Source organism: Malaclemys terrapin, chromosome 1 (assembly GCF_027887155.1).
Source record: "Malaclemys terrapin pileata isolate rMalTer1 chromosome 1, rMalTer1.hap1, whole genome shotgun sequence".
NCBI classification, from domain to species: Eukaryota; Metazoa; Chordata; order Testudines; family Emydidae; genus Malaclemys; species Malaclemys terrapin.
The window spans coordinates 43,602,402-43,619,192 of NC_071505.1; the positions used below are offsets into that span (position 1 = coordinate 43,602,402).

A 16,791-nucleotide genomic window follows, 5' to 3' on the forward strand; every position below is an offset into this window, starting at 1 on the left:
GTGTTCTCCAAGCACATGGACTAAGGATATAAGACAGAACATAGGGGACCCATGCTTTGCCTTTCTCCTGCCCCCACCTATGCTGCAAGCAACAAAGACACTCAGAAGAAGACTGAAGACTCCAACAAAGAAGAATGGCCTGGGTTTAAGGGATAAACCTGTATATTAAGGACTGCAATATCCAGTGAGGTGAGAAAAACTGCTTAATCTAGATGTTGGGTGTCTAATAGGGTGAGAGTTTAGACTGTGTGCTTCTATTTTATTTTATTTTATTTTGGTAACCACTCTGACTTTTTGCCTATCACTTATAATCACTTAAAAACTATCTTTTGTAGTCAATAAATTTGTTTAACTGTTTATCTTTACCAGTGAGTTTCCCTGAAGTGTGTGGTAAATCTGCTCAGGTTTGCAAAGGCTAGTGTATACCCACTGTCCATTGATGAAGTGGTGAACCAATTAATAAATCTGCATTGCTCATCTTGAGCAGTGCAAGACACTATATTCCTGGGGTACAGTTCTGGGAGCTGGAGGGATTTGGCTGGTGCCTTTCTCTGTGTGATTCATGAGTGGCTCTGGGAGCATTCGTGCAATCTAGCTGGGTGCGGGGCTCCACATGCAGTTGTGCCGAGTGATAACAGCACCTGGAGGGGCTTGCTGCTTGTCACTAGAAAACCATTGTGAGAGACAGCCCGGGCTGGAGAGGTAAGGGGTCAGAGCAGTCCCACAGTCCCAGCTGCACTCCGGGGATTTTGTCACAATAGTGTTAGGACAGAGTTGGGGGGTCTCTCTGGTGCTGCAGTGGGATTCAGTGGGCCTGGGGTCTCTCTGGGAATAGGGGACTGGGGGTGCAATGACAGTGGGAATGGGGTTCTCTCTGGGGCTAGGGATATAGTGACAGGCAGCAAGGTTGAGGAGCTGAAGTGACAAAGCAGTGAGAATGGATGGATCTCTGTGGCTACATTACGTCCCTGAGGCTTGTGCCAAGGGGTTCTGTCCTTCCTGGAGTGCTACTTCTGCCCTCACCTTCTCACTGTTCCTCACCCAGTCTCTCCTTGCTGTCCAGCTCTGAGCCTGTCCCTATAAGGTGCAGGGCTGCCAGCCAGATAGGATGTGTCCCCCTCCCCGTCATTTCTCTTGACCCCTTTCTTGCTTTTAGACTGCCCCAGGGCAGAGACCCACCAAAACTGCTGCATGTGCTGCCCTTAGGGCTCAGCTAGCTCCACTCTGCTCCTCTTCCCCCAGACACAGGCACTCCCACACCCTGGGTGCTGCCTCCAGGGCAGCTGTGCCAGTGAGTTGGCAATGCCTGCCCATGGGGAAATGGATTGGAAGGGAGCCGTGTGAGGTGGCAACTCTGGTAGAAGCTCTGCATCAATCAGAGACCCCCCTGGAACTTTAAAATTCCTCACCTGAGCTGTTGGTAGAATCTGAGCACAATGGAAGAGAAATTTTGAAACAGAAAATACTGTAATACATACTTTGTTCTTCTTGAATATAAATTTATTTTCACTGTGTTTATGAGGATCAGGGCTTGTGAAATCTTAGAGGAAGTGTAAGTGGAAATGGCTGGGTAGGCACGGTTCAGGCCTATATCATCTTTGTGTTCAGAGCAATAGCAATTACAAGTGATTTGGAAAAATAACAATTTGGTTTAATAAGCATGTAACTGAAAGAAATGATACTGTATAAAGTGGAAATTTGATGGAGATTCTGTAGATTTCAACTCTAAAACAGTCAAGCAGGAGTTCAAGAAAAGTACTCTCAACCAATGAAACCCCAGATTAGAAGCATTACAATTATTTCACTATCAGAGCAAACTCTCATTGGCTGATCCTGTCCAGAGGGCATGATAACAGCCAGAAAGCCACAGAAAGCTGAATCTCCTCAGTGTGGAGAAGTCCCCAGCTATTCTAGTTAGCCATGATTCCCCTTGAAAATTCCACTGGGAGGAGGGCATAGCCAGAGTGCACTGTGTTCTGCTGATTCCTAGCTGATACCCTTGAGAGCTTGAGGGCTGGCACAGAGCCTGCTCCAGAATCACAAAGCTCCTCCTCTCAGCTGTGTCCTGTTCCTACTGAGCACAGCTGAAAAACTAGCCCATTGTTTCCAGCCGTTTCTGAATTCTGCTTTTATCACATTACAATTTCTTACATATGTTACAATAAATGTTACATACTGTACTGCAAAGTAGAATTTCTGTATTGTTCTTCTGGCTGGCTTACTACAATGCTATGGAGCTGGGCAGGCCTCTATAAACCATAAATACCTTGTGTTGGTGTCCTGATTTGCTATAGCTATGGGAAATCAGGCACCTTATTTCTTTCCTTCTCTCCTACGGTGGGAGCCGGGGGTGATAAAGGGGAATTATTCTTTTTAATACTGATGGTCAGTGAAGGTAAGTATCAGTGACCCTTATACTAAGTATAGTGAACACTGTTGGATACATTATTATCCTTTTCTTTTTGTTACTAGTTTGGAAATATTACTTTTTAAAGAGAATCGTGGGGGAGCTCAGTGTTAGGCCTGGTTGAAATATTTTGGATGACAAATTTTTCCACTTTTGGAAAAGAATGAAAAGACAGTGTTTTATCTCCACTTTCTCTCACTTTTTATCCCCCCCCAAAACATTTTTTCAGTACATAAAAACCATGAAAGAAAGGGAGACAAAACCAAAAAAATGATTTCTTTTAAAAAGAAACAAACATTTTAGTTTTGGTGTTAAAAATTTAATGAAACATTTTGTTCATCAAAAAAAGAAAGAAAAGAAAATATGTGAAAATTTTCAAATAGAATTAAAACTATTTCCCCCCAAAAATGTTAATGAACCTTCACCTTCCCTCCCCCAAAATTAAACCAGCTTTACATAAAACCTCAAGAAGCGCTCTATGTAGCTCAAAATCTTGTATCTCTCACTAACAGAAGTTGGTCCAATAAAAGTTTTTACCCCCACCCACATTGTCTCTATGGGTATGCCTACACTGCAATTAGACACCTGAGGTTGGCTCATGCCGGCTAACTGGGGCTTAGGCTAAGGGGCTATTTAATTGCAATGTAGACGTTCCAGCTTGGGCTGAAGGTTAAGCTCTAGGACCCTGTGACAGGAGAAGTTCCCAGAACTTGGGCTGCAGTCTGAGCCAGAACATCTACACCACAATTGAACAGCCCTGCAACACAAGTCAGCTGGCATAAGCCAACCACAGGTGTCCAATTGTAGTGTAGACATGCCTTAAGACTAAGGCTTGGTCTACACTAAACCCCCAAATCGAACAAAGGTACGCAACTTCAGCTACGTGAATAACGTAGCTGAAGTCGACATACCTTAGTTCGAACTTACCGCCGTCCAGACGCGGCAGGCAGGCTCCCCCGTCGACTCCGCGTACTCCTCGCGGCGAGCAGGATTACCGGAGTCGACGGGGAGCACTTCTGAGTTCGATTTATCGCGTCCAGACTAGACGCGATAAATCGAACCCAGAAGTTCGATTGCCTGCCGCCGAACCAGCGCGGTAAGTATAGACAAGCCCTAAGAGTCAGGCAAATAAGGGCTTTGATACTATGATGATTGGCACTCTAGAACTACAACAGGATAGTTAGAATAGAAAAGACAACCATCTAGGTTCTATTCCCGGATTTCCTACAGACTTCCTGTGTGTGACATTAGGAAAATCTCTTAAGGTTATTTTCAGAGATACAAAGCACTCTTAGCTCCCACTCTGGATGTTCAACAATTCTGAAAATAATGCCCTTAATATCTCTGTGTTCCAGTTACTCTGCCGCTAAAACAAATATAATAATACTTCCTCTCACACAGGGCCGGCTCTAGGTTTTTTGCCGCCCCAAGCAACAAAAACAACAACAACAAACAAACAAACAAAGGGGTGGCAGGAATGCTGCCCAAGCTGGGGACAGTATTATTTCCTATGAAATAATAATTTTCTAATGTACTAGCCATAGTTAATATGTAGCAGTGCTCTCTAGTGGATGGTATCTCACACTCCACTCCAGTAACTTTACTGTTTCACTTGAAATCATGAGTAGGGCCCTACCAAATTCATGGTCCATTTTGGTCAATTTCACAGCCAGGGGTTTTTAAAATTGGTCAATTTAATGATTTCAGATATTTACATTTGAAATGTCACAGTGGTGTAACCCTGAAGGTCCCAACCCAAATTGGGATCATATCATTGAGGGGAGGGGGGGGTCACAAGATTGCCACCCTCACTTCTGTGTTGCTTTCAGAGCTGGGCTCAGAAGGGAGCAGCAGCTGAGCTTCCAGCAGTTAGAGGAGGTTCCCGGAGGCGAAGGTGGGTCCCATGCTATTGGGAGCACCCCCGCTGCGGGCTTCTGGCTGCTAGTCCCAGCCGGTGGAGGATTAATACAGGGGCCCTGGCCAATTTGGGGGCCCCCAGAAAAATGGATGCCCCAAGCCCCGGAAGCCCTGAGCTCCGGCTGCAGCCACAGGGGTTGAAACCCCAAGCCTGGATACCCCGAGTCCCAGCTGCGGAGCGGAAGCCCCAAGACCAGGCACCCAGAGCCTCGGCTGCAGCCACAGGGGGCGGAAGCCCCCAGCCTGGGTGCCTGGAGTTCTGATTGGAGCCATGGGAGATGGAAGCCGTGAGCCCAACTCTGGGGCTGCTGCAGCGCAGAAGTGAGGGTGCCCCGCGCTCACTTCTGCGCTGCCTCTGGAGCGGGATCTGAGCTCCCCAACAAGAGCGGCCATGCAGGGGAAGCCCAGCCCAGCCTGGCAGCTAGGAGCCCCTGGCTGGGGCGCTTTCAGCAGCGTGGGGAGATCAGATTTCTCTGGGAATTAAATGAAGAGTGTCGATCGGTGTGCGGGGGAGAGGGGATGTGGGGATGGGCTATCAATGTCCGGGTCAGGGTGTGTGTGGGGATGTCGGTGTGCAGGAGAGGGTGTGAGGAGGGGTTATCAGTGTGCAGGTCAGGGTGCGTATGGGGGTGTCGGTGTGAGGGGGGAGGGACTGTCGGTGTGCGGGGGAGGGTGTGAGGAGGGGTTATCAGTGTGCAGGGCAGGGTGTGTGGGGAGGTGTCGGTAGGCGGAGGGGCTGTCGGTGTGCAGGGGAGGGTGTGCGGAGGGGGTGTCGGTTTGCAGGGCGGGGGAGAGGGGATGTGGGGAGGGGCTATCAGTGTGCGGGTCAGGGTGTGTGGGGGGGTGTTGGTGTGTGGGGGAGGGTGTGGAGAGGGGGATGTTGGTGTGCGGGAGAGGGTGTGAGGAGGGGTTATCAGTGTGCAGGGCAGGGTGTGTGGGGGGGTGTCGGTAGGCGGAGGGGCTGTCGATGTGCAGGGGAGGGTGTGCGGAGGGAGTGTCGGTGTGCGGGGGGAGGGGCTGTCGGTGTGCGGGGGGGGCTGTGAGGAGGGGCTATCAGTGTGCGGGTCAGGGTGTGTGTGGGGCTGTCGATGTGCGGGTCAGGGTGTGTGCGGAGGCGGAGGGGCTGTCGGTGTGCGGGTCAGGGTGTGTGTGGGGCTGTCGGTGGAGCGGGCCCTGGAGCAGACTCTGGCCCGAGTCCGCCAGCACTAGGGGGCGGGCGAGCTCTTCCCGCCTCTGTCTGCAACCGCAGGAGCCGGCAGGACCGCTCGGTTTCCTGCTTCCCCGTCGCTCTTTGGGCTCCCGCTGAGCCGCGTCGAGTCCGCAGCCGCCGCCGAGCGAGGAGGGGCCGGGCAGCCAGCCGGAGCGGAGGCGCAGTGCAGGTAAGGGGCTCACGGCTCTCCGCGTCCGCATCCCGGCCTGGGCTCCCTCCCGCCCGCCAAGCACACCAGGCTCAACCCGCCCCCCTCTCCCGGCGTGTCCCCGCCAGCCAGTGCCCGGCCCCGTCTCACCCTGCCCGCCCCCCAGCCAGCCTGTGTCCCTTGCTCCGTCCTTCGCTGCCACCCAGCGTGTGTCCTCTGCACTCTGGCGGCGCTGCTCCTCGCCTGCCCCATTGCCACGTTCCCACCTCCCGCTCGGCTCCCCTCGCTCGTTCGGGCAGGGGCTCGGAGGTGCCGTGCACCGCTACCCTCCTTCGCCTACAGTCCGCAACTCTCTCCTGTGGCACGTCTCCTTTCCCCCTTCCTCCCCCCCGGCCTGTGCCCCTTGTTCCTCCCCGTTCACTGTCTGCTCTGCCGGCAAATAAACCACCCTTCCAGCCAGCAGCCCTGAGCCCTTTCCATTTCGACCCTCTCCTGGAGTCTCCACGTCTCTGTGTGCTTTGCTCTTCTTCCTTTCTCCGCCGACTAGTTTCCTTCTTCGGCCCCTGCCACAAAAATTCACACTCCTAAAAGGGAAAAAATTGGGCTGTTCTACACCACGTCTCTACATCGTCGCCCCCCACCCCCCCCCAATGTGGGGAAAATACGAAAGGTAAAAAATGACTGTAAACTTAGGCTTGCACAGGACCAAAGGGCGGGGCAGGATGGAAACGAGTTTGTGTGCTGGCTCCAGGACATTGAATCAGAGATGAAGTGTGTGAAAAGAGTATTTCAGGTGTTGTCACGGAGTCCGTGATGCTCTGGAACTGCTCCCCACAAAGCCAGTCAGGACTTTGGGGAGCCTCCTCTCCCTCAGAGCAGACTGTCTTCAGGGCAAGAAGTTCACATGGCTTCATCTCCTGGGTCTCTCCTGGGAGCATTCAGCCTATGCCCCTCCGTGCGCTTCCCACAGCGAGTCTGCCCAGGTGGGGTCCTGGGGAAGCCAAAGGGTTCCGCACCCCCGACTTCGCAGTCAGACGTGATTCTCGGCCAGCCAGTAAAACAGAGGTTTATTAGACGACAGGAACATGGTCTAAAACAGAGCTTGTAGGTCCAGCGAACAGGACCCCTCCGCTGGGTCTATTCTGGGGCCCAGCAAGGCCCTTCCAGTCCCCAGCTAGCCCCAAACTCCAACCCCTGTCCAGCCCCTCCTTCTTTGGGCTTTGTCTCTTTCCTGGGCCAGGAGGTCACCTGATCCCTTTGTCTCCAACACCTTTAATTGGCACCTTTGCAGAGGAGGGGCCCAGGCCATCAGTTGCTAGGAGACAGAGTGCCAGGCATTTATGTACACTGGCCCTTTGCTCTGCAGCAACCATACACCCTTATCCCACCACCTAGATACTTAGGAACTGCATAGGGGAAACTGAGGAAAACATTAAGACCAGTCCCACTTCGTTACAGGTGTGGAGAGAGAGCTGGACGCTTCCCAACCTAGTGCTATTGATGCATTCCTCACAGAGAGGAGATAAAGTTTGCTGATATCTGATAAGTTTTGGCTAGGTTTGCTTACAGTGATTTAGGACTTCAGTATTAATAGCAGTAAACTGAAAAGGGTTTTTCTGGTTTTCACTGTTATTTGCAATCACCTGTTATTGGTACAAAACAACTAAAAAAAGAGTAGAATTAGCCCTTCCATTTCAGTTTTGAATTGTGTAACTTTGCTTATCTCTTCACATCTTTATGCTGTTATTTGTAGAAATGCATTCCTAACATTTTAGCCTTGATACATAAGTAAGCTTGATTTTGCTTCTCAGCTCAACTTTCCTCCTATGTGACTTTGTAGCCTGATGCCAATTCTGATTCCATCCATCATCCAACAGTGAAAAGCTTTAGTTTTCCCCAAAGACCTAGCCTAGTTTTATCAGTATAACTATGTCAATTAGGGGGCTGACTTTTATTTTTTTTTAAAACCAATGTGGCTTTACTCTGGTAAAAGCCCTACTGTGGAGGTAGTTATACAAATATATCACACTAGTATAGTTATTTATTTTCTAGTATGGGAATAACAAAAGCAGTGTAAAGTGTCATTATATTGATATAACTGTATTTATACTAAGGGGATTGTACTATGTTAACTGTCAATTTTCTAATATAGACAAACCCCTTATGTTGTTGGAGAAGGAGGAAATACTACTGTAAAGAAGAAAAAGTAGTTTTTTAAAATAGCATTTTACTAAATGTTCTGTAACTGATCATGGAAATCATCAATACAAAAGTTATTAGTGGTTAACCTGACTTTCAACAAAACACTAAAGACATTAGTGTAGGGACCAATCCTGCATTGGCAGGGGAATGAGCTAAGGAACCAATTCTGCAGTTGGGTAGATCCTCATGGATCTTACTGCGGGATCTGGGTCTAAATGATCGAATACATCACTTTGATCTCCAGTTTTTCTACTTCTGTTATTGTGAAGTAGAAAGGTAAATATAGATCATAAATTCTATATCTTTGCGCATCTGTCACTATAATAGCTACTAGATAGTATAAAGCCCTGTCTACCCTGGGTTCGATTTTTGCCTGAGCCACTATCTATCTATGGGACCTTGGTCTTTACCCCATTTTTTCCACATGTAAAATTGGTATAATGATACCTATCTACTTTTGTAAAAGCCTTTGATAACTGATGAAAAGCATTATATAAATGTTAAGTTATTTAATAATAATTAAATAAAAATACATGAACCCATCTAAATGGCTCACACTAAAATTACTCTCTTGTCAAGGACTGAAAACACTGGATAACCAGATATTTTATATTAAGTTTTAGAGTTCAATTGTGCATTTGTGGTATGAAAATAGTTCACTAAGGCCCTGATCTTGTGAACACTTGTGCATATGCTTAATTTTACTCACCGGAGTATTCTCATTGAAATCAATGGGACTACTCACATGAGTAAAATTAAAGGATGTGCATAAGCATTTGTAGGATTGAGGCCTAAAGGATTAGGCACCTATACTGCGTATGCTTACTCATACTCTACTGGTCCTTTTGATATCAATAGGATTACTATTGGAAGGGGAGAGGTTTTTTCAGGTTTGTAGTTATTTTTATTTTTGTAATCAATTTACTACTAAACACTAAAACATTTAACATTCGGTTCTATGGGGATTAAGTTAATAGTATTTAGTAGCCGTAGCAGTACTGGTAGCCCTAATGTGCTGGAATCAGAGCATAATCAATAGCTGATAGTTGGATCAAGGTCAAAGTTTCTACTAGTAAAGACTATATGGTCTCCATCCAGCCTCTTCCTTTCAGATTATAAATACACACATACCGGTTGCTTTTAACATATCATAGAAATTAAGTAAGACTGAGATGGGCTGGCGTTTCTCACTAGTCAAGAGTATACCTGTGTGTGATACCTAAATGTCAAAGGCTCTAGTGGAGGCTTCAGTGAAGCATAATTTTCTGTTGATTTCATGGCAAAATTGTCTTCATGCTTAACTAAATGAATGGTGTTATGCTTGGAGGGCTAACTGCATCTCTGTCCTCTGTCTGAGCGTACCTCTTAAAGTGTTAGACCTTGTATCTTTACCTCTACAGGGGTAGAATTCCATATTTCTCCCACATTGAGACCCGGTGTGGTACTACCCTATGTTTCAGGCATGTTTTCCCAGCCAAGTCCGACTAGGTTCAGCACCTGTGGTTCTTCTCTTTGAGAGTTTGTGACCAGACAGCTGACTTAAACCAAAATATTGTTTAATCTTAACAATAGGAATAAAGCACTTGGACTGTTAAATTTTTTTTCTCTATCTTACTTAAAGCCCTACCATTCTCTGATTGTGTGTCAGATAGGCCTAGCTTCTTTAGACACCCCAGCAGGCCCTGGGTGTCAACTTGAACAGCTCCCCAGCAACAACAGGACTGGCCTGTTGATAGTGCAGTTTATCTGCTGGCTTCCAGCATTGAGCCCATGTGGCAAAACAAGTTTTGTAAGGCGCCTGAAGATAGAATATTCACAGTTAATAGCTTGGGTGTTTCTCTAAAGTCTAAACAACTTTGAAGTGTCTATGGAGAGGAGGGCGTTGGGTGACTTATCTCAAGCCATTGTTTCACTTCCTGCTTATTTTTCCAACAGCCCTGTTGAGTTACCCATGCAGTAAAGACCCTAATAACCAGGTAGCCATATGGTATTCATGGATGATTACAGAGCAGCTCCACATCCGGCACAGGTGGGACAGGACATATAGGAGGGAACTTGATTTAGATGCATAAATGGCAATATTTTAAGATGAGAAGGATACTACTATAGAAAGAGTTTGGGAGTTTAATGGTAGATATTGGTAAAATATTTTATGAAATTTGTGTGTAGCAATCGTTCTGAATACTTATTTTTTGTTTTGTATACAGTGATAGAGCATAATACAGCAATACTATGTATGTATTTGTTTTTTTGTATGATTATAATCCAGTGTATGCATGTTCCAGTCACACTTTTTACAAGTGGGAATAGTGTGTTGGCAAGTAACTGATTTCTGATTTTAATTTAATGTATTTATTTTGTTCTTGGTTACTATGGAATGATTGAATAAACCTTGCTATAATTTGTTATGTATACCCACTTTAAGACACCATGGTGGTGATGTGTTTTTTTTTTTTTTTTTTTTTTTGAGCTATCAAACAGTGGTAATTGTAGCTACACTTGAACTTCTAAATATATTTCTCATAGCATTAAAAATAAATTACCCCTCCCCCCCCCAATCTCAAACTTCCTGGTACCTGGATCAGCCAAGTCTGTCTTCAGACACCTACTCTGCAGAGCTGCACTTGACTCATACCCTTGTAGCCACATCCACACTGGCACTGCGGGTAACTCGGGTTCAATGCTAAGATTTCTGGGGGTGAATTCCAGAGTTTTTAGTACCTAACTTGAGTCCCTCTAAGAATTGTTTCATGTGTGTTGTGGAAGAAATTGTCTGTCCTTCCTGAGCACCTGTGCAGAAGTTTTCTTAAATCTCCATCTCTTGAAACTGAGGGACTTCTAGCTGTGCATACTTCTCATTCTGTCCATTCCAGCTTGTGCTAAGGCATGGATCCAGCACCAGTGGATGAATTGTTCCTGCTTTTGGCTGTGCTGTTATTGGAGCAGGATGCGGATTGAAGGTATGGGGCATGGTTGAGGTCATTTCAGCAGTGGCTGGTGACCCTCAGGAGGTGGTAGCAGGTCTTTAGGCAATCATGCTAGCTGGATGTTGTTACGGCAGAGTGGAAACAGCTGCTGCATGCTGTAATTGCTGCAGATTCCCCCTGTGAAGACCAATACATCTGGTGCAGGACCACAAGCACAGAGTGGTACTACATTGTCATGCAGACCTGGGATGACCACCAGTGGCTCCAGAAGTTCTGTGCGAGGATGGCCACTTTCGTGGAGATCTGTTAGGAGCTTGGCCCAATCCTTCAGCACCAGAATATCCAAAACAAGGGTGGCTGGTCCCAGTCCAGAAGTGGGGTATCAGCACCATCTGTAAGTTGGCTACCCCTCGCTTCTACAGATCCATAGCTAACCAGTTTGGTATTGGCAAGTTGACAGTGGTGATTTGTGAGGCAGTTATTGCTGTTGATTACCTATGGGTGATGTACATAGCTATTGTGCCTGAAGTAATAGCTGGCTTTGAGAGAATGGGGTTCCTGAACAGTGCTGGGATCATTGATGATGCATGTGTGCCCATGATTTGCTCACCTCAAGAAGCACATAAATATGTCAACTGTAAAGAATATTACTCGATTGTTATTCAGGTATTGACCAACCATAAAGGCAAGTTTAGTAACACCAGTGTGGGATGCACTGGCAAGGGTGCTAAGGTGATTTGGCATTTACTTGTTAGGAGGGAATAAGGTCCTTTTGTGTTCAAATAACATGGTTATGAATGGGGTGTCTGTACCCACTGTTGTTTTTACTCTCTGTTGGCACAGCTCATGAAACTGTACCATGATATAAGAGCACCTGGAAGAGAGAGGTTTAATTGCACACAGAGTAGTTGCAGGATGGTGACAGAATGTGTAGTTGGCCAACTGAAGGCAGGATAACCCATTTGAATGCCAATATTCCTAATGCCATGTATATTGCTATGGTGTGCTGTGCCCGACACAACATCTGGAAGGAAAAGGGCAAGAGCTTTCACCAGGAGTGGTCTCAAGACACTACTGATTTGCAGGCCTGGTACAGACAAAGAGCCCCTGTCATCACTGGAACTAGGTCCTGGTGAGTAAGGGAAACAAGGGATGCCTGATGTACCCACATCCTTGCATCACATGATGACATGCTGAGGAAATGTGATGCTGTCTAGTGCTTTAGTATATTTATTTGCTATTGCTTTCATGTGATAAGGGTTTTTGACTTTATTAAAAGCTTTGAATACAACTTCCTTCCTCTTTCTTTTTTTCCCAAGCACTCTGTGCCAGTGTAGTGTATAAACAAAATACTTGATTAATAAAGTATTAAAATAAGTGATTTGAGCGTGACTACTATCCTCAGCGCAGCCTGTTAGGAACCAAGGCACAAACAGCAAATTGGCCATGAACTCTGTGTCCTTTCCAGTGTCAGATTTCACCAGCCAGTTATCACACGTAAACTCCTTAGGCACTCTAACAGCCTAAACATGTCCGCTTGGGTACTCCTATCTGTCTTTCCATCCAGGTGAGCATACCTTTGTGATAGATGGTCTCTTACAACAAGAATTTCAGCAATATTCAGGTTACTCCAAGTCCCAAGGGACAAGTCATTTACCCCAAATCAATTGATACTGCTTCTATCCAATCTTATAATAAATTATATAAAGATTTATTAAAATAGGAAAGAAACCAGCGAGTTATTTACAAGGTTAATCACACACATATTACACACAGTTACAATCTGAAGTTTCAAAAGTTAATGGAAGCTTCTATAATAAGCCAGCTCTCTATGTCCTTAAGGGATAACCCAAGCTAAGCAGTTAAGTATCTCTTGCTTATGCCTAGAAAACATTGCCCTCCAGAGTCCAAGCAGCATAGGGATACACTTCCTTCTTGTTAAGGGTTTTTATTCCCGCTCCTCCCTTGTGCTCTGAGCTGAAAACTCAGCTGACGGGAGGAATCCACTTGCATGGCTAATCTTCATGGGATGGAGGGACAGAATAACCAATGCCTTTTGTCTTCTTTAACATCCCACAGTAGCTCTCTGAGCTGTGGCGCAAGCGTAGTTTCTGGGGTTGATGGACCTTTCCTGTTGACAGATCTAACACCTGTTGGAGATCAGCACTTCACACTAGTTAATGTCTCTCTCCTGTCCAATGATTTACAGAGTCACAAAGGCTCACAATACTACTGCTCAAATATTACCTTACAGTATGGGATACAGATGTTACAAGTGAGATTAATGCATGCAGCAACTCACAAGCATTCAATAAAGTCTAAACACATTCTTATAATTCTGCTACTTATTTTAATAGTACTAACACTCACGTGAAGCAGACTGATTCCAGCTATGTATGTATCAGTTTTATTTGAGACCTGGGGACTTTGGCATGAGTTGGACCCTGATCTGCTAGTGTCACAATACCAACTACTGTAATAAGAGCCATCCCAGCTGCCAATAAGTAAAGTATGCTAACAGAAACAAAATTGGAAAGTGCTGTGTGTTTCCCCTCTCCTCCCCCCCCCTCCCCCGCCCCCCCCAACCTGGACAACATGCAGTGAACGAAGAGCACCAGGAAGCAGGATAGATAAAATTTGGTATGGGGGTGTGTGTGTGTGTGTTGGATTTTGTTTATGTAAATCAGATTTTTATTTTATCATTTTAAAATATTTTAAAAATAGTCCTGTTTAAAATGAAATCTGAATTGAATACAAAAATATGTTGAAGCCTACACTTTTATAATTTAGTTGTGTGTGTAGTATATGTATTTGTATATACTGGAAATCAGTGTGTTTCAATCTGTGTGTGGGGGGAGGAGGGAGGGAGGGGTGTTGTCAGTTGGCTTGAATGTGTGTTCTTTCCATGTCCTGTCCTAGCTCTGCTCAGGTAGCTGACCCAGCAGACCTCGATAGTACTACCCAAAAAGATCAGACTCGGTTCAGTGGCGAAGGCACGTAGCCAGACTTATTGTCAATGAAGCACAGTACTAGCCACCCCATGGATTCTGCAGGTACACTAGCACAAGTGGACCAGCTCAGACAGCAGTGGAACTTTCTGCTGTTCCCTAGGCTGGACAGAGGGTTAAGGCAAGTTACCCTGACATTTATAGACTGAGACAACCAACTGGGTTACACAATTTACATACAACTTTACGTATTTCATGACATCTGTTTGTTACCTCCCCTTGTTCCTGATATCTTGGACAAAACATCCCTGTACTAGCTGGAATATATTTATGTAAATATTTAGTGTCTAATACACTAGCAACAACTTTGCCAAGTTTATGTACTGGATAGTGAACTTGGAAGCATCTGCTTTAATACATGGCCTGACTTTGGTTCACAGCCTCTTGTTCAGGCCTCAGTTTTTGCACCAGATCCAGTGTTCCAGGCTCGTTCTCTCCACTACTGGGGGGGAGGGAGGGAAGGAAGGGTTAGCTACTGAATTTCATCTAAAGGTTGAGAATCAAACATAAAAATCTAATAAATCCCCACAAGCACTAGAACCTGGTGACAGTGAAGAGAGAGAAAGAAAGGAGCAACTTTCCTCCCCTTCTACCGCTGTTACTCCATCCTTGTCTCTACTGCTATTGTTCTCCACTTTGTTAGTTTCCTAGACCTGAAGAAGAGCTCTATGTAAGCTCGAATGCTTCTCTCTCTCCCCAACAGAAGTTACTCCAATAAAAGATACCTCACCCACTTTGCCACTCTTCTCCATTGTCCTGCATGTACCATGCTCTGTTCTCATGGAAGGCACTCCTAAGGCCTTGGCTACACTTGCAGATGTACAGCGCTGTGAGTTAAACCTGACTTCGCGCAGCTGAGTAGGGAAAGCGCTGCAGTCTGTACTCACTGACAGCTGCCCAGCGCACTGACGTGGTCACATTGCGGCAATTGCAGCGCTGTTGGGAGCGGTGCATTATGGGCAGCTATCCCACAGAGCACCTTTTCCCATTCTGGCGCCGTGGGTTGTGGGAAGGGGGTGTGGGTGCAGGGCATTCTGGGTCCTGTCCCAACGCCCCGTGATGCATCGCTTTGCATCCCAGAAATCCCTTTGTTTCCGTTCATCTTTGGCGCCATCTTTCAACGGTTTCTGTGCAGCGTGATCTGTCTGTGGGAAATGGAGCCCGAACTGCTGAGGCATATGCTGACTTATCTTGCCAGCACGTCATGTTTGGTTGTCGAACTATTCCTTAAGATCCAAAGTGACAGTGAGAGTGAGAAGTCCGACGATGCTATCGAGCCGCATAAAGCGTACGACACAAAATTGCTTGTCGCATTCACGGACATGCTCAGCACCGTGGAACGCCGCTTTTGGGCTCGGGAAACAAGCACCGAGTGGTGGGATCACATCATCATGGAAGTCTGGGATGACGAGCAGTGGCTGCAGAACTTTCGGATGAGAAAAGCCACTTTCATGGGACTGTGTGAGGAGCTTGCCCCCACCCTGCGGCGCAAGGACACGAGATTGAGAGCTGCCCTGCCAGTGGAGAAGCGGGTGGCTATTGCAATCTGGAAGCTGGCAACTCCAGGCAGCTACCGGTCGGTCGCAAACCAGTTTGGAGTGGGAAAAGTCGACCGTTGGAATCGTGTTGATGCAAGTTTGCAAGGCCATTAATTGCATCCTACTGAGAAGAACCGTGACTCTGGGTAATGTGCAGGACATAGTGGATGGCTTTGCACAAATGGGGTTCCCTAACTGTGGAGGGGCAATAGATGGGACGCACATTCCTATTCTGGCACCACCCCACATAGGATCCGAGTACGTTAATCGGAAGGGGTATTATTTCTCTATGGTTCTCCAGGTGCTTGTGGATCACCGTGGACGTTTCATTGACATTAATACAGGCTGGCCCGGAAAGGTGCATGACGCACGCATCTTTCGGAACACTTGGCTGTTCAGGAAGATGCAGGCTGGGACCTTTTTCCCAGAGTGGAAGATCACGGTAGGGGAAGTTGAAATGCCCATTGTGATCCTTGGAGATCCCACTTACCCGTTAATGCCGTGGCTCATGAAACCCTACACGGGGAGCCTTGACAGCAGCAAGGAACGGTTCAATTACAGGCTGAGCCGGTGCCAAATGACTGTGGAGTATGCCTTTGGCCATTTAAAGGCCCGCTGGCGATCTCTGTATGGGAAGCTGGACTTGGCCGAAAACAGTTATATCCACGAGCTGTGCCCTCCATAATATTTGTGAAGGGAAGGGTGAAGCTTCACTCAGGCATGGACCTCTGAAGTTCAACACCTGGAGGCTGAATTTGCACAGCCAGAGAGAAGGGCTATTACAGGGGCCCAGCGCGGGACTGCAAGGATTAGGGATGCCTTGAGGGAGCAATTTGAGGCTGAAAACCAGCAGTGATATCTGGTGCCCTGCACGGGAGTGAAGTGCAGTAGTTCTAATCTTTAGGAATCAGTGTTTGCTAAGCAGACTTGCAGTGCCTGTTTATTTCCTGGGCTAAGGGAGTCTTTTACTTTATGCAATAATAAAGAATGTTTTCAAAGCCAAAAAATCCATTTATTGAAAAGAAACAAGGGGGTGGAGTGGGGAACGGTACAATCACAGATTCACGTATGTCCTGTCTGGTGTGCTGTGCAGCGAGTGCTGCACTCCAGGATAGCTATACTGCATGGTGATGGGGTTGCGTGCAGAGGATAAGGGTTGTGGTTTTCAGGGCTGGGTGGTGAAGATACTGGTGTTGGAGGCAGCAGGTGGCGTGAAGAACACGGAAGTTGGGGAAAGTGGGTTGGAGGTGACAGTGGGGCACAACGGAAAGAGTTTTGGGACAAGGGCTGTGTGGGGGGGGTGGCGTTTGTGGTACTGCTCCTCTTTCTGCATGGCTACCAGCTCCTGGATAGCATCTGCTTGGTGCTCCAGGATGCTTATGATCCTATCAGTGCTTTGCTGCCGGTGCGCTGTGTTTTTCCTGGCGGATCCTG

The 16,791-nt window shown here is 46.8% G+C and overlaps 1 protein-coding gene across 2 annotated transcripts in view; it reads left to right on the forward strand.

The window, feature by feature from the left end:
* The first annotated feature begins 5,537 nt into the window (after positions 1 to 5,537).
* Positions 5,538 to 16,791, forward strand: part of FAM3C (FAM3 metabolism regulating signaling molecule C) — a 54,182-nt gene continuing 42,928 nt past the window's right edge. The window contains exons 1-2 of one of the 2 annotated variants that reach the window (XM_054023349.1): positions 5,538 to 5,703; positions 10,758 to 10,844. The gene's annotated coding sequence lies outside the window, so the exon portion shown is untranslated. The remainder of the gene's footprint in view (positions 5,704 to 10,757; positions 10,845 to 16,791) is intronic. The other variant, XM_054023338.1, reaches the window with a different exon arrangement.